Source organism: Macrotis lagotis, chromosome 3, assembly GCF_037893015.1.
Source record: "Macrotis lagotis isolate mMagLag1 chromosome 3, bilby.v1.9.chrom.fasta, whole genome shotgun sequence".
Lineage (NCBI taxonomy): Eukaryota > Metazoa > Chordata > Mammalia > Peramelemorphia > Peramelidae > Macrotis > Macrotis lagotis.
In genome coordinates this window covers 126,131,785-126,157,589 of record NC_133660.1, presented here as the reverse complement: position 1 = coordinate 126,157,589, position 25,805 = coordinate 126,131,785, and the positions used below count along the sequence as shown (strand labels likewise).

At 37.2% G+C, this 25,805-nt stretch overlaps 1 pseudogene; it reads left to right on the top strand.

Annotated features, from left to right (window-relative positions):
• Positions 1 to 3,759: 3,759 nt before the first annotated feature.
• LOC141516234 (small ubiquitin-related modifier 2 pseudogene) lies at positions 3,760 to 4,046 on the top strand (annotated as a pseudogene).
• The last annotated feature ends 21,759 nt before the right edge of the window (positions 4,047 to 25,805 follow it).

Here is a 25,805-nt window from a genome sequence, read left to right as displayed (position 1 = left end):
GGAAGAGAAATGAGAGCAATGCAGGTAAATCATGAAAACCAAGTCAGCAGCCTGGCAAAGTAGATACAAAAAATACTGAAGAAAATGTCATCTTAAAAACCAGTTAAATCAAATGGAAAAAGCAGTCCAAAAGGTCAATGAGAGGGCGGGGGCCAAGATGGCAACAAGAAGGGATCAAGTCTTAGGAGCTCTCTGATAAAACTCATCAGCTAAGGACTCTAACTAAACTTTCGAGAGACAGAACCCACAAAAGGACCCAGTGAGGCAGTTCTCCTACTCAAGGTAACCTGGAAATAGCAGAAAGGCTCTGCTCCCCAGGGTTGGAGAGGTGGCCTGCCAGAGGGGTGGCCCGCCAGAGCAAAAGAACTTCAGCCTCCTGGAGGCAGCCCCAGGGCGCTGGGAGTCACAACTCACAGCAGCGGGGGAGTCTCCTGAGCTGCATCCCGAGGAGCACCGGGCACAAAGTGGGGTAACAGCAGGGGACCTCTGCCAGAGTGAGCACGTGGAGCCCAGCCCTTGGGGCACACAGCCAGCAGCTTGGTCTTTCACCTAGACCAGGAAACAGAAGCAGGCGGAGCCAGTAAGCAGGAGCCCCCAGGGCATGAGCCCATTGAGCTGAGGGAGGGGAGTGAAGAGAGAGACTTCAGAGCTCTGTCCTCTGCCTCTGGAACAAGACTCTGGGGCTCTGACCACATTCAGATCCTGAGGGCAGTCTATGCCCCCCCATAGAACAGCGGCCCCCCCCACCTCAGCTCCATGGCAGAGGGGGGTGCTTATGGTCACACACTGAGATCCTTGTGGGAGTGTCCCAAAAGCTCAAGAAGCACCCCAAACCAGGCCCAGGCTGGGAAAATGAGCAAGCAGAGAAACACAAGGAAGACTATTGAGAAATATTTTGCAAATGAGCCCAAGAAGGATCAAAATACTCAGTCTGAAGATGAGGAAGCACAAGCTCCTGCATCTAAAGACTCCAAGAAAAACAGAAATTGGGCTCAGGCTATGACAGAGCTCAAAAAAGACTTTGAAAATCAAATGAGGGAGTTGGAAGAAAAACTAGAAAAAGAAAGGAGAGAGATGCAGGAAAAACATGAAAATGAAGTCAGCAGCTTAGTCAAGGAAATCCAAAAAAATGCTGAAGAAAATAGCATGCTAAAAACCAGCTTAGGTCAAATGGATAAAACAGTTCAAAAAGTTATTGAGAAGAAGAATGCTTTAAAAAGCAAAATTGGCATTGGCCAGATGGAAAAAGAGATAAGAAAACTCTCTGAGGAGAACAAATCCTTCAGACAAAGAATAGAATTCAGGGAGATTGATGAATTTACCAGAAATCAGGAATCAATACTTCAAAACCCAAAAAATGAAAAATTAGAAGAAAATATGAAATATCTCATTGAAAAAACAACTGATATGGAAAACAGACTTAGGAAAGATAATTTAAAAATTATTGGAATACCTAAAAGTCATGACCAGGAAAAGAGCCTTGACATCATTTTCAAAGAATTACTACAGGAAAATTGCCCTGAAATTCTAGAAGCAGAGGGCAAAATAGAAATGGAGAGAATCCACCAATCCCCCCGAGAAAGAGATCCCAAAAAAACAACCCCTAGGAATATTATAGCCAAGTTCCAGAACTCCCAAGTCAAAGAGAAAATATTACAAGCAGCCAGAAGGACACAGTTCAAATATCATGGGGCTGCAGTCAGGATCACACAGGACTTAGCAGCAACTACATTGGAAGCTCGTAGGGCTTGGAATATAATATACCGGAAGGCAAAAGAGCTTAGAATGCAGCCAAGAATGAACTACCCAGCAAGGCTGAATGTCCTCTTCCAGGGAACAAGATAGACATTCAATGAACCAGGGGAATTTCAAAGGTTCCTTTTGGAATGGCCAGAGCTGAACAGAAGGTCTGATTTTCAGATACAGGACTCAGGTGAAGCATGGAGATTGGAGGAGAGGGGGGAAATATGAGGGACTTAATGAGGATGAACTGCATGTATTCCTGCATAGAAAAATGACACTGATAATACTCATATGAACCTTCTCAGTTAATAGAGCAGGTAGAGAGAGCTTTTATAGTTGAAGCACAGGAGAAAGCTGAATTCGAAGATAAAATATGGTGTAAAAATGGAGTCAATAGAAAAAAATGGAAATGGAATGGGAGAAAGAAAAAGGAGAGGGGGAATAGTCCAAGATATTTCACATAAGATTATTTTATTAGCATGAGCTATTGCAATGATATGGAAGGGGAGAGGCAAGGGGGAATGAGGGAATCTTTGCTCTCATCAGAGGTGGCTAGGAGAGGAAACAGCATATATACTCAATGGGGTATAGACATCTGGAGTAAGAAGGAGTGGGGAGCAGGGGGGAAGGGGTAGGGATGTGAGTGATGGAGGAAAGGATGGACCATGGGGGGAGAGTGGTCAGATATAACACATTTTCTTTTTTACTTCTTGCAAGGGCCTGGGATTGGAAGGTCTGTCAGGGACCATGGGGCCAGGTGGATTCTGGGCCTAAGGGGTGGTATGGGGGCTCAGGGCTTCTTGGCCCCAGGACCAGGGATCTGTCTGCTGAGCCAGTCAATGACCCTACAGCAGAGTCAGAGTGAAAGGAGAGAGAAAATATAGTACATGGTAGTGGAGAATAAGAAAGGAGGGAGTTGCGATCAGCAATGGCAATGGTGGAAAAATATGGAAGTAACTTTTGTGATGGACTTATCATAAAGAATGAGATCTACCCAAGACAGAGTTGTTGGTGTTGGAGCCAGGACTCAAGCACATTTTTTGTTGTTATTGTTTGGGGGAGGGTAAAGGGCGGGTGGGGTGGGTGGCCTGCCTGGGGCGGCATGGTGGGGCTCGGGGGCCAGGTGCTCTGTCTGCCACCCAGCCACCCCTACTGTTGTTGCTATTTTATTTTGTTTTGGGTCTTTTTTTTTCTTCTTTTTGGTTTTTGCAGGGCAGTGGGGATTGGGGGACTTGCATGCCACACGGCTGGGTGGTTGTTGGGTTTGCGGGGCTGGATGTGGGCTCGGGTGCTTATGGCTCCAGGGCTGGTGCTTCATCCATTGTGCCACCTGGCCATACCTACAATTATTACTATTATTTTTTTTAATTTTAACTTTTTCTCTCCCCTTTACTTTTTTTGCCCAAGCAAGTCTATCTATAGTCATGGGGGAAGAGGGGTATTTTGTTTACTTGTAAACAAGAATATTTTATTAATGTAAAAAAACATTTATACAAAATGAGAATAAAAAAAGAAATTTAAAAAAAAGGTCAATGAGAAGAAGAATGCCTTAAAAAGCAGAACTGTCCAGATAGAAAAGGAGATAAGAAAGCTCTCTGAAGAAAAAAATTCCTTCAAATGTAGAATGGAGCTAAGGAAAGGTGATGATTTTTTGAGAAATCAAAAAAACAATAAAATAAAACCAAAAAAATGAAGAACTAGAACAAAATGTGAAATATCTCATTAGAAAAACAATTGAGGCACGCACGGAGGGAGAGGGAGCAGAACGTGAGCTTGCCCTCAGCACGCTGCTGCTGCCTCCTCCTCCTTGACCTCCTCCTCTTCCTCTCCTCTTCCTCCTCCTCCTCCTCCTCTTTGGCCTCCTCCTCCTCTTCCTCCACCTCACCATCACCACCATCCTCCTCCTCCCGCTGCCGTTCCTGCTCCCACCGCTGCTGCTTCTCCCCCGTTCCCTTGGAGCGGACCCTCCTGGTGCCTCTTTTGTGAAGCAGAGGCTGAGGAGACCCCGGACTGGCCATGGCCAATGAGAAGCCGAAGGAAGGAGTCAAGACTGAAAACGATGACCACATTAATTTGAAGGTGGCAGGGCAAGATGGTTCAGTGTGCAATTTAAGATTAAGAGGCACACACCACTTAGTAAACTAATGAAAGCCTATTGTGAACGACAGGGTTTGTCAATGAGGCAGATCAGATTCCGATTTGATGGGCAACCAATCAATGAAACAGACACACCTGCACAGTTGGAAATGGAGGATGAAGATACAATTGATGTATTCCAGCAGCAGACAGGAGGTGTTTACTAGAAAGAGAATCTGCAACTGTACTCCAGAACTGTGCTCCCAAGGAAAACAATATATTTACAATTAGAAAACCAAGATTTGGTTCATCCACATCCTGACTACTGCAGTATAGTTTTTTCTTTGATTCCCTTCCCCCATTCCTTTATTGTACATAAAGTAATTGGTGTATGTGCACAGGCATAATGTATATTTTTTTTTAAACTAAATGGCCGATGGTATGTTTTGATCAACATCAAATGGAGATGGGGAGGGGAAAAACAAACTGGTTCTGTGAAAAATATCCCTTTTCTCCATTAGTGGCATGCTCATTCAACTTTTATCTTTATATTCCAGTAAGTTATTTTGCTCACTGTTTAACAACAAAAAAAAAACCCACAAAAAAAAATCCCTGCATACCTTGTTTGATTGGATAATTTCAATGTTTTTCTTTTATCATTGTAAAACCAAGGACAATTTTATAACTTTTTTGTACGTAGCTGTTACATGGATAAATTACTATAAAGAAATTGATCCTAGATAGTTTTCCCTTCCAAGTCAAACATCTTGTTGTTTAAATAAACTTCTTGTTTAAAATTTAAAAAAAAGAAAAACAATTGACATAGAAAACAGATTCAGAAGAGATCATTTAAAAATTATTGGGCTACCTACAAGTCATGACCAGAAAATGAACCTTAGATTTCAATTTTCAAGAAATAATCAAGGAAAACTGCCCTGTGATTCTAGAAGCAGAGGTAAAACAGAAATTGATGGAATCCACCAATCAACTCCTGAAAGAGAACCCCCCCCAAAAAAAACTCCCAGGAATATTATAACCAAATTCTAAAACTCCCAAGTCAAAGAGAAAATGCTACAAGCTGCCAGAAAGAAACAATTCAAATATTGTGAAGCTACAGTCAGGATTACTTACAGGATTTATCAGCTTCTACATTAAGGACTCATAGGGCTTGGAATATGATATTCCACATGGCAAAAGAGCTTGGATTACAACTGAGAATCAACTACCCAGCAAAACTGAACATACTCATTCTGGGGAAAAGATAGACTTTCAATGAAATAAGGGACTTTCAGACTTTCTTGTGAAATGACTAGAGCTGAACAGAAAGTTTGATCTTCAAGTACAGGATTCAGGTGAACCATAGAGAAGGTGGATAGGAAGGGCAAATTATGAGGGATGTAATGATGTTGAATTGCTTATATTCCTGCATGGGAAGATGACACTGATAACTCATATGAACCTTCTCATTTATAACAGCAGTTAGAGGGAGGATAGATAGATAGATAGATAGATAGATAGATAGATAGATAGATAGATAGATAGATAGATGATAGATAAGGTACAAGGAGGGAGCTGAATATAATGGTATAATATAGTATTAAGATGAAATCAGTGGGTGAAAAACTACTGGGAGAAAGGGAAAGAATAGTTAGAATGGACTAAGATATTTCATGTAAAGAGTCAAGATAAAGCTTAGGCAATAGAGTAGAAGGGGGGGGGCAGGCAAGGGGGAATGAATGAGCCTTCATTCTCATCAGAAATGGATCATAAAGAAAACAACTTGTATACTCAATAGGGTAAAGAAATCTATCATACCCTAGAGGGAAAGGGAGAGGAAAGAGATAGGAGAAAGGGGACTGGGAAGGGGTGGGAGGTGGGAGGTGATAGAAGAGAGGGAAAATCTGGAAGAGGGTAATCAAATACAGCACACTTCTAAGGAGGGCTAGGGTGATAGAAGATAGAAAAAGAATAGAATAAATGGGAGTGAGGAGGGAAATATAATTAACAATAGCAATTGTGGGGAAAAATATTGAAGCAACTTTTCTGATAGACTTATGTTAAAGAATGCAACCCATCCCAGAGATAGAATCAATGGTATCTGAACACAGACTGAAGTACACTTTTTTCCCTCTTACTTTATTTGTCTTGAGATTTCTTTATCTTTTTTTTGGGGGGGGGGGTATATTTACTTTCACAACAAGATTATTATAGTAATGGGAAAATAAATAAATAAATCATTTTTAAAAAATAAGAGTTTTGTATTTTAGAAATCAATCCAAGCAAATGCTGATGTCTTCCAGTGACTTACTTAGTCACTTAGACACCTACAATTACCAGAGAAGGAAAAATGATTATCTAAGACTTACTGATAAAAAAAAATGGAATCAAGAAACTTTGAAGTCCTTGCCTGGGGCTTACTCAGAAAGTAAAATAGGAGACTAGAGCAGGGATTGTTGGACTGCCAAATGACACTCTGATGCTGTTTTCTTTTTTGCACATTCCTGAGAAATTACATCATTTTGAAAGCATCAGAGGAGAAAATGCCTGCAACAAAAAAGGACTCTTTGAACAGCCCAGGGAGCAAGTGAAAAATCGTGATTTGGTTTATTACTTGAGACAGCTAAAAAAGGGAAAAAAAAATCTTTTGTATTGGTGTCTGTGTGAAAAATAAACATTTTAATTTTTTTAACAACTAGAGATCAAAAATGGTTCTAAATTTGATTTATCCCAAGAAATGATCAGCCTTTATTGGCCTCTTTCTCTGACATCTTTTCCCTTAATTTCAAATTATCACCTTGGAAGTTACCTGATTTGTTATTTATTTTACTTCATATACACCTTGAAGTTCCTATTTATGGAGTAAACTAAACGGCTTAAACCAAAAGAATATCCAAAACCTTTTTCTTCTTCAGCAATGTTTTACTCTGCTACTTTATTGAAGCATGGAAGTGATCCCATTTTTCTAAAGCTACACCAGAGGAAGGCTTCAGCTATGAACCTGGTTATGAACTGGATATGGGCAGTTTGGACAGGACACTGACTCTGAAGTCAAGAAGACTCAACTTTATGAGTTCAATGTGATCCTGGGCAAATCCCTCATTACCTGTTTGTCTCAATTCCCCACCTAGAAAAATTAACTGAAGAAGGAAATGGCAAACCATTCCAGTATCTTTGCCAGGAAAACCCCAAATGGGGTCATGCACAGTTTTAATGTCCTTTGGACATAGCTCCAAATTGCTCACCAGAGCAGTTGGATCAAGTCACAATTCCACCAACAATGCATTAGTATCCCAGTTTTCCCACATCCTCTCCAACAATGATAATTTTTTTGGTCATTTTAGTCAATCTGAAAGGGGCAAGATGGTATTTCAGAGTTGTTTAAATTTGCATTTCTCTAATCCATAATGATTTGGAGGGCAGCTAGGTGGCGCAGTGGATAGAGCACCGGCCCTGGAGTCAAATCCAGCCTCAGACACTTAATAATTACCTAGTTGTGTGGCCTTGGGCAAGCCACTTAACCCCATCTGACTTGCAAAAAAAACCTAAAAAACAAACAAAAAAATAATAATTTGGAGCATTTTTTCATATGACTGTAGATAGCTTTAATTTCTTCATCTGAAAACTACTTGTTCATATTCTTTAATCATTTATCAATTGGGGAATGATTTGTATTCTTATAAATTTGACTAAGTTATCTATGTTTTGGAAATAAGTCCTTTATTAGAAACACTAGCTGTAAAAACTGTTTCACAGCTTTCTGCTTTCCTTCTAATCCGGGTTGTATTGGTTTTACTTGTGCAAAATCTTTTTAAATTAATGCAAACAAGATTATCTTTTTTGTATTTTATAATGTTCTCTATCTCTTCTTCCTTCTCTATAGATCTGAGACACAGACTATTTCTTATTCTCCAAATTGCTTTATGGTATCAACTTTTATGAGTAAATCCTGTACCCATTTTTGATATCATTTTGGTCTGTGGTGTAAGATGTGGGTCTATGTCTACTTTTTGCCTTACTATTTTCCACTCTTCTCAGTAGTTTTTGTTGAATAGTGAGCTCTTATTCCAGAAGCTAAAGTCTTTAACTTTACCAAACATTAGATTTTGTACCTGATCCATTCCACTTATCCACTTCTCTGTTTCTTAGCCAGTCAGACAGTTTTGAGGACTAATGCTGTATAATATAATTTTAGATCTAGTACAACTAGACCACGTTCCTTTGTATTTTTTTTCATTAATTGCCTTGATATTCTTGACCTTGTGCTGCTCCTGATTACTATTTTGGTACTATTTTTCCTAGTTCTATAAAACAGGTTTTTTGTAGCTTGATTGCTATGGCACTAAATAAATCAATTCAAGTTTTTAAATGCTTATTATGTGTAAGGAATTGTGCTAAGCATCAAATTAAAATATAGCACCATATTCAATTATATTAGACTATAATAGGGAAATACATGTATAAAATAACTAATACAAGGAAAAATCTGATAAGGGCAATGGAGCAGTCTAAAGAAATTGCTATGAGAAATTTGAAGAGGAAGAGGCATTTTTTTTAGCTTGGGATCAGGATGGGGAATTGGAGGAGACTTTCATGAAAAAGGGAATAACTTAGGCAGACTTTGAAGGAAGAAACTTACTTCAAAGGTGGCAGTGGTGACAAAGGGAGCCCAAAGTCAAAATGAAGCAAGCCATGAAAAAGGCATTGAGAAATGTGAGTACAAGATGACAGCATGAGATTAAGGATATTCAGATTTGTCAGAAATAAAAGAGGGGGTCATATTCATTAAAACTGGAACTGTAAATTCGGGAGGAGAATATGGTGGTTCTTGCCTGCTTTATCATACTCATGTTATTTATAATTTTATCCCACTAATTGCCTTAGGGGCTCAATGAAATAAGTCTCTCTGACATAACGTGGACTAATGCAGAAAATGTTTGTATGTAGTAGGTACTCATTGCTCACTAAATCAAACTGAACAAAGGGGCAAACTCCAGCTTTGCAGAATGTTAGCTCCTTTAAAGGCAAAGCACTCTTTTTTTTTTTTGTCCCTACCCTTTTGGAGGACATGTAAATGAATCGGAACACATAAGATATGTAAAGAAGGAAGGCAACTCAGAGAGGAAAATTCGGGTTGGGGGAAGGGAATAGGAGGCACGACATTTAATGAATGTTTGTTGGATTGTTAATAAGGAAAAAATAAAAATAAAATCATTATTTTAAATCTATCTGTGAGGTAACCTATGAGGTAAGTAACTTTAAATAATCATTAGTTATATTATATGGTTATTGAATTTTTCCCCCCACAAAGACAAGAGCAGAAAGTCTCCAAGAAAGAAGAACACTGACTAGACTGGTGAATTACTTAGTTTTACATCTTTTAAAAAACACTGAGTTTTAGGTACTCTTAGGAGTACATGCATTTCTGAATACAGAAGTAAAAAATACATTCCCTATTTTGGTTTTTTTGAATAAGAGAAAGTCCTCATCACTCAAAAACTATAGTAATGCTTAACTCTATTAACTTTTAAAAGCTTAGCAGACCACTTGAAAATGAGGACTGAAAATAAATTAAAATTGAGAGGGAGAAAGAAAACTTTTTTAAGGTAGCAGGGCTAAATATGATACTTCTACTAGTTTAGTTGACACCAAGACACCTCTAAGGAGGAATGGAACTTTGGGGGAGTACCTTTCCTAAGACTCTGTGACCAAAAAAAAAGCATCTAATTGTAGAAGCAATTTATTGACCCAGCTATTCCACTGTCCTTGTAAACAGACTTTTCAGGGATTGACCTACTCACAAAATCATTGCCATCAAAACTGGGGAAGCTGAATACCCATCATAGAGCATAACCAACTCCCCAGGATTGCCAAAGTTCTGTATTCTTGTCCATGATTTTGAATGAACTGCTGGTGGCTGCTATTAAGAAGCAGAGGAACTGAAGGGCTGAGAAAGAAGAGGTTGTAACTGAATCTCCCCTAACATACACTCTATATCATTCAAACATGGATCAGAATGGTAGTCAAGGACAAATTGGGGTAAGAGGGAGGGGTAGAGATAAATGGATAAGACTTGGAGAAAGATCCAGCCAGACCTTTTTTAGTTGACCAAGCTAGAGAAAGGAGCACAAGATTCTGAGTTCTTTAAGAGCAGAGATTGTCTTTTGACTTTCTTGTCCAAACAACTGGCACATAGTAGGCAGATCATATATGCTATGTATTAAGACAGACTGAAGACAGTGACCTCTCCCTCCTTTCCTCCCTTCAAGAAGAAAATATATTCCTTATTTGCCAGTCAGTTGTTTCACTTACTATTTTTCCTCATTTCCTCTTCATGATTTTGTTTTAGCTAGCATTAATTTTGCTTTCCCTCTTAAATAAGAATAATACTTAATTTAATGTTCAGAATATTTGTTGTTTAAAAAAAGACTTGATGACATTCAAAAACCAAGCTGTTTGCATTGGTTATGAATGGTGGAGAAAAGAGACAGAGAAAATAATTCTTTAAAGTTGGGGGCTATTTCAATGCAGGTTGAAGATGGGCCAGAACTGAAAAGAGAGAATGTGTATGTGTCTCCCTATCTCTTTCTTTATTTCTGTTTATTTTCTTGATTATCTGTTTCTAGATAGATGGATAGATTAGACAGATAGATGACAGATAGATAGATAGGTAGATAGATATAGATAGATAGATAGATAGATAGATAGATAGATAGATAGATAGATAGATGATAGATGATAGAAAGGAAAAAGAAAGAAAGAAAGAAAGAAAGAAAGAAAGAAAGAAAGAAAGAAAGAAAGAAAGAAAGAAAGAAAGAAAGAAAGGAAGGAAGGAAGGAAGGAAGGAAGGAAGGAAGGAAGGAAGGAAGGAAGGAAGGAAGGAAGGAAGGAAGGAAGGAAGGAAGGAAGGAAGGAAGGAAGGAAGGAAGGAAGGAAGAAACTAGATAATTTCTCTCCAAAACTTTACAGACTGCATAAGTCCTGATTTAAACCTGGTCTTATTTCTTCTTTTTTTTTTAAACCCCTTTCTTTCCTGAGTCCAATAATGAGAAAGATGAGCCTAGAAAAGCCAGTTGCTGATACTGTAAACAAGACAGTCGCCATCTTGCCTATGGCCAGATGGCACTGAAAGTGGAGGACACTTGCCATTTCCTGAATAAATACTGGAAAGAATCTCCTAACCCAAGGGAGGAAAAAAGAACTTCCCACTTGTGCTACTGCTCCAGTTTTACTGAGGTTGTCAGAGCCTAGAGCTGTCCCTGTTTCGCATTCCCCTTAGTGGTGAGAACACATTTAAGGAAGCCAGATAACAGAAAAGCATCTTGGCCCTAAACTGCTGTTACCTGATAATGAGAAACAATGCAATGAAAGCAGGGTATAGTGGAAAGTGTTCATCCTAAGCCAAAAGACCTTGTTCAAATTTTACCTTGCCAGCCTACTACCTTGAGCAAATCCTTTTACTTCTTTGATGGTTAGTTTACTAATCTATGAGATGAGTGGGTTTTTGGTTCAGTCATTGGAAAACATTTTAAGTGACTAAAATGCCCATTCATACCTTTGACCCCAAAGACCCTATTACTAGACATATCCTTTATGGATACCAAAATATTTATAGCAAAACATTTTGTAGTAGCAAAGAACTGAAAAACAAATTCCCATACATTTGAGGAGCACATGTGAGTGCAATGGAATGTATCATAAAAATATAAAAGTCCCCATGAGCTGATATTAACTAAGCAGAACCAAGAATACACCATAATAATGACAAATAGCCAAGTAAATAGGAAAAACAACAATAAAGCAACTGAACTTGAAGGTTGTAAAGTTATAATGATGGGGCAGTTAAGTGGTACAGTGGATAGAGCACCAACCCTAGAGTCAGGAGGACCTGAGTTCAAATCTAGCCTCAGACACTTAAGAATTACTTAGCTGTGTGGCCTTGGGCAAGTCACTTAACACCAATGCCTTGTCAAAAAAATTTTTATAATGACAAAACTTGGCCCCAACAAAGAGAGAGGGAAAGGTCTTTCCTCCTTCTTTGTAGAGGTGGAGAGCCATAGGTGTGGAACACTGAATATATTGGAGCTTTTTGTAGTGAACTAGTTAATTTGGAAGGAGGTTTTCTTCTTTCTCTGTTAAGCAAGTGGGACTACATTGAGCAATATAAATAATGTAAAAATAATTTAGGGATGGGTACTAAATCTATGATTTCATTAGTTTGAAGAATTCCCCAATAAGAAAACTTCTACCAATGAAAGTCAGTATCTTCACTTGCAATTTAGAGTGTTAGGAAGTTGCTTAGAGCAATGGTGCCAAACTCAAATAAAACTAAGGGCCAGCAATCTAAACATGAGAATCTCTGTGGACCATGTATTTATAGGCTCAGTTTAGAATGTAAAATCTATGTTTTAAGATTTTTTTCTTTTGTTAAATATTTTTCAATTAGATTTTAATGTGGTCCTTTTGAGAGTGTTGGGAGCTGCATGAGGTCTACCAGGGTTTGGGGATGGGAGATGGGAAAGCATACTGGCCCAGGATCATTCAGCCAGAATGTGTCAGAGACAAGGCATGAACCCAGGTCTTGCCTCAGGGGAAACAAGACATCAATCATTGTTTTTAAGGAAGAAATCAGACAAGATGACCTCTAAGTTTTCTTCCAGTACCAAATCTGAGGTCCTAAATAAGAATAGTAGGCATAAGAAAATCAATGTCAGGAGCAGCTAAGTGGCCCAGTGAGTAGAACACCAGTCCTGCAGACAGGAGGACCTAAATTCAAATTCAGCCTCAGGCACTTAATACTTACTAGCTGTGTGACTTTGGGCAAGTCACTTAACCCAGTTGCCTAAAAATAATAACAATAGCTTGGTTGGACATGGTCCTGGGACCTTCTTAAATTTGTAATCATTGTGGTGAGGGAAAGTAGTGTTTGTTTTTGGATATGTGTCAGTCCAGAGTTCCCACCTCCATACAACATGCATTCTCTTCTGCCTCCCTAAGCTTAAAGTTTCAAACTCCCCACCTAGAATCATTCCTTGACTCTTTTTCCTAGTCTGTCTCCCCAAACATATTAGCATTTCAGAAAGAACTCACACCATCATTAATTCAATTCCTAAGAGTCCCATCCTAGGATTACAAAAGTAATATTTCTCTCTCTTACAAAAGTAACATTTTTAAATGACTCATTTACATTTTAACTAAATTCCCCCTGATTTATGACATACACATTAAAGGGAGAGGAATCACAGTTTCTCAAAACTAGAAGGCATTTTAGAAATCATTTCCTCTAAGTGCCCATATTATACAGGAATCCCCACTAAAATATCCCTGCCTTATAGCCATCCAGTTTCTGATGGTTACTCCCAACAATATGGAATACATTACTTCATATAGTAGCTAGTTGTATTGCTAGAAAGTATTAATTTAATCTAATTTAATTCATTTCAATAAACATCTATTAAATGCCCCCTTTATATAAGGCAACTTATTTAGGCCATGGGGATCCAAAACTGAAAAAGTACACAGTACTGCCTTCAAGGAGCTTACAATCTTCTAGGACATATATATATAAATTAATATAAGATAAAGTATGATAGATACAAAGGAAAGATCAGACAAAATGTCTATGAAAAATTGAGAGACAGAATACTTTCAGGTAGGTTGATCAGAGATGTTTTCTGGCTTCAGTTTTCCTTGTGCTTTAGAAATCCTACCATCTCTCTGGCCTGTCATTTTTGCTCTGTCCTGCCCCTCTTCTAGAATCTTGGGTTAAAAGAAGCTTCTATATTGGAAACTTCCATGACCTCTGTTCACTAGCCCAGTCTTGGTGTTTGTTGCCTATGACATCAGAGATGGAACATCAATCAGCAATACCTAAGTATGAGTCCCTGCACCTCCTCTATTATTTCTAATTCAGTTACTACCAACTCCTCTCATAAGTATGTGGAGCAATGGTGGGTCAAATGTTCCCTTGAATTCCATTGATATATAAAGAACAGAGATGTAGGGACTCCACTTAGAACCAAGGGAAATGATGAAAAACTGACTTTTTTATAAAAATATATTATTTCTGATAATATATATTTCCCTAATATAGTAACCATGAAATCAACCATAAAATAAAGTACACAAAATAAAATTTGTAACATGAAAACCACTTTTTCTCACATCAATTACCTAAAATTCTGTGATCTAATCTAAAATCTCAATTTTTTAAAAAAGTTGATTTCAGACAATATTCACTTTTCATAACAAATAAAATCAACAATATCACAAATACTGTATAGCAAATAAAATTCTTAATACTAAAAATTTTTTTAAACTGAATCTTAGGCAACACTGTATTATGAGCTATATTGCTATAAATCTCTCTACCTTGGCCACCCCCTGAAAACTAAGGGGAAGGTTGCTGAGATTTGGCACTGGAAAGAGAAAATGAAGTTAATAAGAAATATGAAAGTTGAGGATTAACTGTACCTAAAAGATTTATGGTCAGAAGTAAAGTTTATGAAAGAGAAAGCTATACTGATAGACCACTGGAAACAGATGTGGACACAAACTTCCATTGCAAGAGGCTTAGGAAGATGAGACAGAGGAATAAAGATAAATTCTTAGACCTTGTTGAAATGTTCTTGTAAGTAAAATCCCTGTTAGTCCCACGTTGGGTACCAATAAATGATTACCAGTGAATTGCTTGGGAGATGGCTTGCAAAGATTGGTGGGAGTTTATCAGTGAAGAAATCACAAGGCTCTCTGACTGAGGAAAATAAGAAAAATCCATAAATTTTAATTCACGAGTTACTGCAAAAAAAAGTGTAATTTACAGGGTTCTTTAAGGAGGCTTTCAGATAAAGAAACTGAGTTTCAATAGAGGCTGTGAAGTAAAAGAAAAGAGGTAGTAGCAGTCATGAGCAGCAGAAGGGAGATGGAAAAGCAGCTGCAAGTAGCAACTGGGCTGTCAACAGAGATCATCTGATCAGCAGTTTGAAAAGGGAAAGCCAGACTTTTTCAAAAACTCTTGGGGAAGGGATCAGGTAGACTTATGGACAGAACTGAGAAGAGTTAGAGGAAGGGTCAGGATGGTACCAGGGAGATACTAAGGAGTGGTTCAATGTATAACATAAAGTAGTATTCCTATGCATGTCTGAAGGGGTTCCAAGTTTTAGATTAACCTTGAGAATTTATATTTCCTTAGGTATCAGCTCAGTTGGGAGTTAAAATTATGACATCAGGAAGATCTGAGTTTGAATCCTGTCTTGTATATTAGTTTGTTGACCATGAATAAATAATTTAACTTTCCTTTCATTTTCCTCTTCTATAAAACGAGGGAGTTGAACAGAATGGCCTTTAAATTCCCTTCTGTTTTTAAATCAATGACCCTATTACCTGACTCAAGTTAACAAAATGATCCCAGGAAATTTTTAAAGTTCCTGACCATTATTCTTTTAGTTAAGTTATTAACACAAAATATTTTAGACTCACAGAAATTATTTGATAGCTATCCATCAAATAACTTGGAGGCACTAGTTTAGGATTACATACCAGACTAGTACAGAGTCATTATATACAAATACATATGTGTGTGTGTGTGTATTTTTTTCATCGATATGCACATGTATATTTTTTAAGTTACAAAATTTCCTTCCATACTCCTTTCCCACCCCCTCCATTCAGTGATAAATTTAGATTAGCATTGTACATACATATTTTGATAAACATGTTTACAGATTAATAAATTTTGGTATGAAAAATTAGGATTAAGGGAAAGAGATACATAAAGATAATTTTATAGAGTGTTCATCAGATTCTGAAGGGTTGGGCTTTTTGTGAGTTTTGTTTTGTTTTGTTTTTCTTCCTCTGGATGGAGATACCATTGTCTATAACCAGTCTAATATAGTTGTTCTAGCTCAATGGACTGCTGAGAGGAATTGCTTCCATCAAGGCTGTTCATCACACAGTGTTGTTGTTGATGTGTATATTGTTCTCTTGGTTCTGCTCCATTTGCTCAGCATCAAATACCACAAGTCATTCCATGCTTCTCTAGAGTCTGACCATTTATGGTTTCTTACAGAACAATAGTATTCCACCGTATTCATGTACCATCACTTGTTTAGTCATCCCCCAACTGATGTAAAAGTCAATATACAAAAATAGGGAAGATTGAACAGTTCCTAAATATTAGCTGTTTTAACAAAATGTCTATTTGGAATAGGGCTTGTTAACTGAGCAGGGGACTTTGTTAGGCAAGAGGGGTTTTGCCAGAAAAGACAATGCCAATACAGAAAGTAGTAAAAAAAAGAAAGGATTATAACATTTGTCTCAATACAGTAAAGGGGGGGGGGGGGTATAATATCTCTCTCCACCCAGAATTCCCCTGTTTCATTGCTGCCATGCAGCCATACATTAAAGCTCCTGAATAGACAGACAAAAGGTTTCTACATCTCTCCAGGACTTAGAAAAACTAAGAGAATTCTATAATAAAATTGTGAAAAGTGCCTTTAAGCCTTATAGAGAAAAAAGCAGAGGAGATGAAGTTTCAGGGGAGGGAAGGTATAATATATAACATTACCCATCCCTAACCAGACATTAACAAGAGCAAGAAAAGAAAAAACTCACCTTTCTCAAAAGCAGTAACAAGAAATAAGATAGAAGGGGAAAAAACTGCTTCTATTCTCCAGCTTACTTTCTTTTCAAAAAACAGAATTCATAAACCCTGTCACTCTTTATTTTCCCAGTATATAAAGGAATCTTAGTGTATCCCAGTATATTTCACCATGTGAAGAGTATATTCAGAAGTCTTTTTTGTTCTCTTTCTATTTCAGTCTGTCTGCCTTTGCAAAGAGTTAGCTACTGCTTCTCTCTCTACACAAGTTTGATAGCTGTATGAAGGATTATTTTGGAATACTCCAGTATCTTTCTCCAGAACAAGTCTAATTTGTTGAGAGATGGAGGGAGGTGAGATGAAACATCTGTGGGGGGCCTTATTTTAGATTAGTTCTGCCAAGTTATAGTCTAAGAATTATAGCCTGACCTTGCATGTTTGGGTATTTGGTTGGTGGGTTATTGCTTTTTTCTGGACTTAGTTTCATTTTCATGCAATGGGTTTTCACACTAACCAAGCAACACAATAATCTGGCTTACGTAGACAACCAAGGGAATGGTGGTAGTAGTAGTGGCTCTGGTACAGGTGCTGAATGCAGGTATGGAGGAAGGATGCTGCCCTTTTCAAAAGAGGAAAAGCAATGATATCTTAAGAAAATTCTTGCTACTAGCCAACCAATTAATAAGCATCTATTCAATATTTGCTATGTGTCAGTCACTTTATTAAACATTGGAAATCCAAAGACAAAAATGTTTCCTGGGACCATTTTGTTATTTTGATTAAGATAATAGGATCATTGATTTAAAAACAGAAGGGAATTTAAAGACCATTTGGTTCAACTCCCTTGTTTTATAGAAAAGGAAAATGAAAGAAAAGTTAAATTATTCATTCATGGTCAACAAACTAATATCTAAGACAGGATTCAAACTCAGATCTTCCTGATGTCAATCATGTCCATGACCACTCATCTTCCTGAGACAATTACAATATTCAAATGTGGTGTGCAGAACCATCATTATGATTTTAATATGTCTCTGAAAAGCATTAAAGAAAACAGTATTCTAGAAAGTCAAGGGAACTTAGATATTAAAACATATCTAGATCAACTGAATCTAGACATTTTCTGTAAAGTTGTAGCTATTCCTGCAGGTCAAGCAAGTCACCTCTTTAAAGAGAGTCTTCTATAAATCTGAAATATCCTAATTTTCTTGTAAATTATCTTAGGAAACTAATATCTAAGGAAAATACAAAGAATAATATACTAAATAAAGGAGTTGTCAGTCCAAAATAGCCCATCTAGGCTTACGAAAGTCACTACAGGTAGAGCTGAACAATTTGGTGAATACCATTTATTTTCCCACATCAGTTCATTGTTTGCCATAAGCCACAATGCCTTGCCACTGAGAACCCAGAGTTCCTGCAGGTACTGAGATAATGAGCTGGAATAGGTGGGAGCAGATCATAGGATATACTTCAATAATAGTACAAATATGGTGAGTAGCACAAATAAATCACTCACTAAGACTATTCCTATATTCTCTGTTTTTACATTTCAACTGAGTTCCAATGGATGATAAATTCCAAGTGGCTGAACAAATGATGTCTTTCTGAAAGACAGTGTAATCCAGCATATATACAGAGGTAAAAACAAAGAAAGAAATGGTTTCTGAGTATTTAAATTGAATGATACTTCTGATATTGCTTACAAGTAGAGCAATGTACAATCCTGAATTATCAGATATATAGTCAAAATTTGTTCCAAAAGCTTTTGTTTTGTCAACTGTTTCTAGGTTGTCCTTTTAGAGAGGGAAAGAAAGAAAATGATTTAATTTGATATAGTAAAAGCAAAGAATTTGCAAATACAGCATTTTGTATTGTAAAGGTTTAGAGGCTTGTCCTTGCCAGGAAGGGGAAAGGTACTTCACTAAAAAGTTCAGTGACCTCATGTCCATAGCTTGGACAATGGAATAAGGGTTTAGAGGTTAACTATTTAGGTTAAGGGCACATGTTTATGGTTCATAAAGGCCTATCATCAATCAGAGCTTAAAGAGGCTTTTTGGAGGAGGACAGTAATATTTTTGCACAATCAAAAGATGAGGGTCTGAAACATCACTGAAGAAAAAGAAATATTGGACAGAAAAATATGTTTTATAATTAATCTGTTCCCTCTGCACTGACCATGTATACATACTTACCCCCATCACATTGTTCAAGTTATTTAGATGAAGACAATGAAATTTTAATAAAGTAGCTTGCCCTTCTCTGACAAAGACAAGCACCTATCAACAAAACAATGAAACCCTACCCTAGCCTTAATGGATTAAGTCTTCAAGCTACTGTCCCTCATCAGCATATCCTTCATTACCTCATGACATTTTGTAAAGGAAGAAACCCCAATGCTTTATATGTCTATAACATATCTAATAACATAAAATATCAAGTCAGAAAGGACATTAGTCCTGCTGCTAATTGGAGTTTTGTCAGTTCTGACATAAAGCAGACCTCATGGATGGGTAAGAGGATCAAAAAGTAATCATTGACATTTCTTCGCATCTGATTGTTTAGCCACCAAAAGTTTATGACTGATTGTAAGTTTTCTATAAAGGCTCTTTCCCCATTTTACTTGAGGTAAACATCTCTAATAATGGCTGCCACTTTCTAGGTTTCTAGGAAAATCTAAGATAATGAGTTTCATGTATAACCTAACTTTTTGTTATTTAATTTTTACCACAAAATAATTGTTTGAATCATATGTGTGTATATGTATGTATGTATGTATGTATATATTTTAAAGGGCAAAACTTTCACTGTTAACAGTCTTTAGTGTAGTAGGTGGGAAATAAGGACATAATAAAGGTACTGGCTCCTCTACATGTCAGTTCCATCTCAGAGTCTTTCTGTCCCTTCAGAAACATGAAGAGAAGATGGTTTGTCTTCTTTCTTGAAGCTATAAACCAGAAGACCAGGATTTCTCTTCACTCTCAATATCTTGCCAATTCAGTCCCTCTTAAAGATGAGAAGGTTTGAGTAATCAACCTCTACCAAAAAGGAGATTTTTATGAAAATAAGAATATACCAAGAGGTATATATGCTTTGTAATTTTTTCTTTCATAAGCATCTTATCCCCATTCCCAGAAGAATGTGAGCCCCACTCAGGATCATAATATTTTGATTTGATTGGATTTTTATTTCCAAGTCCTTATCACATAAACAAGCTTTCTTTGCACATAAAAAAGCATTTAATAAACGTTCAATGAATTTAATTAAATGAATCCTTTTGATAACCTCTCATGCCTTAAACAGGTATTATTATTATTATTATTATTATTATTATTATTATTATTATTATTCCCATTTTAAGGATGAAGAATTTAAGATTGGAGAGAATAAGTAACATTTCCCAAGGTCATTGAATTTCAGAAACAGGATTCAAATTGATGGCCCATTACACAATCTTTCCATTATACCAACTTATCTCTTAAAAATTTTATCAACACAGTATCACCTACAGTTTACTAATGGGGATAAATGTGTATAAAATTCAAATTGTTCCGTAAGTCAAAATATGCCAATATAGCATAGCAAAAATCCTTTAGTCAGCCAAAAGCAAATCAGAAGAGATTGCCTCCAAGATCATTTTGTTGTATTTATCACAGTCATTCAAACCTTCTGATACAGTGTAGTGTTGTGTGGGTCTAAATGCAGTATTCATTATATGCCTCTAGCACATAAAATTCATTAAGATTTTATTCATTTCCCACATAAGCAAGAAGTTTGACTCTGATGAAGTGGAAACAGAACAGAATTTTGAAGACTGAGGACATTGTTTCAAATGTTGGCTTCATCATGTATTAATTTGTGAAAGTTTGGGCAAGCACTTCACCTCTAAGTCACCCTTACCTTCATTGTTCAAGGAAAGAATTGTACCACTTTAGGGTAAAGATTCCTCCAGTTTTAAATCTAATACTAATACTCTCTTTATCTTCATGATAAGAGACAGAGAATAGAGGTGTTTTTGTTCTTCAGTTTCTGCTTAATAAGTAAACTCAACACAGGATGTTGGCTTGAAGACTTTTCAAAATACTTTTCAGTTAACCCTGAATTTGATGAACTTTTGTTGAATACAGCTATGAATTGACTTTGCCTGGTCACAGAGTTATGAATTACCTGAGGATGATCAAAATCAGTTAAAAGAGAGTTATTGAAACCAATTTAGAAAAGGAGAGAGAGAGAGAGAGAGAGAGAGAGAGAGAGAGAGAGAGAGAGAATCAGAATTCCCACTTTCTGACCAGAAGTTATACTCCAAATTTTCCCTGGTCTTTGTAATGGACTTTCAGTTTTTATGCAAAGCAACTCACTCAACAGTTTCTCAGATCTGTGCCTCCCATAAGACTCCCTCTGATTGAATTTTATTTAACCTTACTCCACTCTGATGCTCTTGAATACTCTAGTACTTTGGTGCCATGTAGTAACCCTGGATTGTAAACCCTTTGCCTCCACTAAAAGATCCTTTGTTGTTACTACTTTAGTAGTCTTTTTTATTTCAGACTGATACTTCAAATTCCCATCTTTTCCACTCACATTAGATTTTTTTCTGTAGCAAAATGCCAAAACATTGAGATCAGTAACCAGCATAATCTTAAGAGTCTGTTTATCAGAAACATGGCAATTTGAATATGAACAAAGGCAATACACCTTGCTACGTGAGGAGAGATTAAAAAACTTAAGAGACATCATCCTGGAAAGGAAAAAGCTGAGAAGGAATATGATTGAAGTCTGCAAAAACATAAAAGGGATGTATGAACTCAGAGACTGAGTCTCTGAATCTTGTTACCCCTAGAGGAGCACTCCTTGAAGCTGAAAGAAGATAAACTTAAAAAGAATTAGATAGTAACTGTGCTGCTTCACACAGAGGAAAACAGACTTAGGGAATTCATAGCCCACCCACCCCAACTCATCCCTGCCCCAAGAGGTTCTATAAATTAAGAAACTAAAAAGTCTAAGATAAAATCATGGATAACATGGATAACCTCTTAAGTCTGATGTCAAGGAAATGCTGGTCTTCCCAAAGCATGATGTGGTGTAACTAACAAAGGTAAAATAGGAGTTTGGACAAACCACTGAGATCAAATCCATATAACAGGGTTATTCCTGCTTAATTTTTCATCAGAGAAACAATGCAAAGAATATTTAATTCAACTAATGTGAATAGTGAATTTTACTTATATATGTATTTTTTGTCTTTAAGAGCAGAGTTGATAGGGGAGATCATCTTTCATATATACACTAAAGCTTCCTGGTAATCAGGTCAATTTAGCGATTGTAAAGAGTGCTTTGAGAAAACTCCCTCAATTGTAAATAGAACAAAGACAAACCTTCTTAATCCTATTAAAAGCCCCTACAGTTATCTCCATGCTTTGAAGGTCTTTAGAACAACTGATAAGACACTCCTTTTACTGTAACATTTGCCCTTGATTAGGACAAATTCTGTTTAATTTTTGTTCCTATTAAAACAGTCTCTGGGAAAATGAACACATATTTATTTTCAACAGATCAAAACTCAGTGAAGACCTTTCCTCATTTCAGGGGACTCGTTCATATTAGTTAATGTTTTACTAATTACTAATGTGTAGGTTCTAGTCCTTATAATATTGTGATGGGTTCAGATGGAGCATTATAAAAATTGTACTATATAAATAAACAAGAATAGGTTCTGGGGATATTTGCTAAGTGAGGCTGCTGTAAATGTCAGAATCAAAATTTAAATTTTGACTTATTTTTGTCTGACTCTTAAATAGCACTATGGCAGTATAACTGTCTTCTTACTGATAAAATATCTTTTCATGGCAAAAAAAAAGCATAAAGTGATAGAGACAGCTATATTTAAACATCATGTACAGTAACTTGGAAGAGGGAAGATATATTCCTAAAGATTTTCCTTATAATATTTTCCTTCTAAAGTTTTCTTATATGAGGGGAAAGCACTTGTGAACTACAAAGAATAGAGACATTAAGTAAAATCTGATTTAAAAACAAAAACAAACTATGGAATAAGAGAATAGAAACTCATCTCAAATCTTTACCAAGAGACAAGAGAAATTCTAGAGACAAGAAAAAGGCAAATTTTATAAGAAAATTTAAAAAAAGCAAAGAAGGGTGCTAATGTAATTTTATTCTTTTAATTTTATTTTGTTTTGTTTTTTCAATTAGCAAATATTTTTTCTTCTTTCCGGCTCTCCCAACCTACTGGAAGGGAAGGTGGTAAAGCCATATTGTTCTTGAAGATCATGCTGGAAATGGCCATGTTGGACTTGAAGGTCATGCCTTTTGGGACTGGAAAGACTAGTGAATAGAATACTACCCATGCTCAATGGGTACAGTTTTAACCACTCCTTTGGGGGCCACCCCTATATTGGAGAATACCTGGAGTCAGGTGCTAAACCACTTCCCAAGCACTATCATTGTCCAACCTACTATGGAAATGCATTTAAGCAAGATCTTCATAGTGGTCCTCTCTCTTTTTCTCTCTCCTTTGTAGGATAGTCACTTTTTCTCTCTAAGCTAGAACCACATGCACCTGGCATTGGAGAAATATGCCCTCAGCCCTATGTGGTCTGATTCACTGGAATCTAAGCCCAGTCATCTCTTTTTATAAATTTATTTATTTTTATTTTTTGTACAAATGATTTTTTTATACATTACTAAAATATTCTTGTTTAAGAGTAAACACAATAACCCCTCCCCCGCAAAAAATAGACCCTCATGAGCAATAAAGGAGAGAGAAAAAAAAATTTTTAAATGATAATTTTAAAAACTGTGCTTCAGTCTGTGTTCCAACACCATCAGCTCTGTCACAGGTGGATCACATTCTTTATGATAAGTCCATCACAAAAGCTACTTCCATATTTTTCCACTGTTACCATTGTTGATCACAATTCACTCCAATCATACTTCCCCACTACCATTTACTATATTTTCTCTCTCCCTTCACTCTGTCCCTCTTCTTAAATGTGCTGTAGGGTAGCTGAGTGGCACAGCAGACTGATCACTGGCCCTGGGGCCAAGAAGCCCTGAGCCCACATCCTACCCCTAAGACCCAGCAACCACCCAGCCCTATGGTCCTGGACAGGCCATCCAATCCCAGCCCCTTGCAAGAAGTTGAAAAGAAAATGTGTTATATCTGACCACTCTCCCACATGGTCCACCCTCTCCTCCATCACTCATATCCCTCCTTTCCCCCTATACCCCTTCTTTCCTTTTTATTCTAGATGTCTACACCCCATTGAATATATATATATATATATATATATATATATATATATATATATATTTGCTGTTTCCTCTCCAAGTCACCTCTGATGACAATAAAGGTTCCTTCATTCCCCCTCACCTTCCCCCCTTCCATATCATTTGCAATAGCTCATTACAATAAAAAAATTAATTATATGAAATATTTTAACCTATTCTACCTCTCCTTTCTCTTACTCCCATTACATTTTCCTTTTAGCCATTGACTCTATTTTTATACTATATTATATCTTCAAATTCAACTCTCTCCTGTGCTTCATCTATAAAAGTTCCTTCTATCTGCTCTATTAAATGAGAAGGTTCATATGAGTATTATCAGTATCATTATTCTATGAAGGAATACATGCAGTTCATCATCATTAAGTCCCTCATATTTTATCCTTCTCCTCCACCCTCTCTATGCTTCATTTGAGTCCTGTATTTAAAGATCAAATTTTCTGTTCAGCTCTGGTTGTTTCAACAGGAACAATTGAAAAATCCCCTGGTTCATTGAAAATCCATCTTTTCCCCTGGAAGAGGATGTTCAGTTTTGCTGGGTAGTTGATTCTCGGTTACATTCTGAGCTCTTTTGCCTTCCAGAATATTATATTCCAAGCCCTATGAGCCTTTAATGTAGATTCTGCTAAGTCTTGTGTGATCCTGACTGCAGCTCCACAATATTTGAATTGTGTCCTTCTGGCTGCTTGTAATATTTTCTCTTTGACTTCGGAGTTTTGGAACTTGGCTATAATATTCCTGGGGGTTGTTTTGGGGTGATTTCTTTCTGGGGGAGATAGATGGATTCTATCAATTTCTATTTTCCCCTCTGCTTCTAGCATATCTGGGAAATTTTCCTATAGGAATTCTTTAAAAATAAGGTCAAGGCTTTTTTTTCCTGATCATGACTTTCAGGTATCCCAATAATTTTTTAAATTATCTTTCCAGAACTTGTTTTCCAGATCAGTTGTTTTGTTTTACATTTTATTCTAATTTTTCAATAAAAAATTTATTATATGAAATATTTTTAGCCTATTCCACCTCTCCTTGGTGTTGAAGTATTGTGTCTTGATTTCTTGTAAAGTCATGAGCTTCCTTTAACTCCATTGTACATCTGAAGCATTTGTTTTCCTCAGAGAGCTTTCTTATTTATTTAATTTTTTTGCAAGGCAAATGGGGTTAAGTGGCTTGCCCAAGGCCACACAGCTAGGTAATTATTAAGTGTCTGAGGCCGGATTTGAACTCAGGTACTCCTGACTCCAGGACTGGTGCTCTATTCACTGTGCCACCTAGCCAGCCCCTCAAAGAGCTTTCTTATCTCCTTTTCCATCTGGCCAATTCTGCTTTTTAAAGCATTCTTCTCCTCAATAACTTTTTGAACTTTTTTATCCATTTGACTTATGCTGGTTTTTAACATGTTATTTTCTTCAGCATTTTTTTGGATCTCTTTGACTAAGCTGCTGACTTCTTTTTCATGTTTTTTCCTGCATCTCTCTCATTTCTTTTCCCAATTTTTCTTCTACTTGCCTCACTTGATTTGCAAAATCTTTTCTGAGCTCTGTCATAGCCTGAGCCCAATTTCTGGGTTTTTTTGCAGTCTTTAGACACAGAAGCTTGTACCTCCTCATGTTCAAATTGAGTATTTTGATCCTTCTTGGGATCATAGACAATGTATTTCTCAATGGTGTTCCTCTTTTTTTCTCTGTTTATTCATTTCCCCAGTCTGTGCCTGGTCTTGGGGTGCTTCCTGAGCTTTTGAGTATTATTGGGACAACTCCCCGCCCAGGATCTCAGTGTGAGAGGCTCTGTCTTCCCTCCTGGTCTGTGTATGACCACATGGGGCTGATGTGAGGGGTGAGGCTGTTCTATGGCACGCCCAGACTGCGATCAGGATCTGAATGTGGTCAGAGCCCCAGAGTCCTGTTCCAGGTATAGAAGACAGACTTTGAAAGTCTCTCTCCACTCCCCTACCTTTGGTAGGCTGAGCACTCAAGGCTCAGTTGCTGAGGCTCCTGCTTACCAACTCTGCCTGCTTCCTTTTCCTGGATCTGGGCTTCCCTGGCCACCACTGCTCGCTGAGTGCCCTGAGGACAGGGCTTCATGTGCT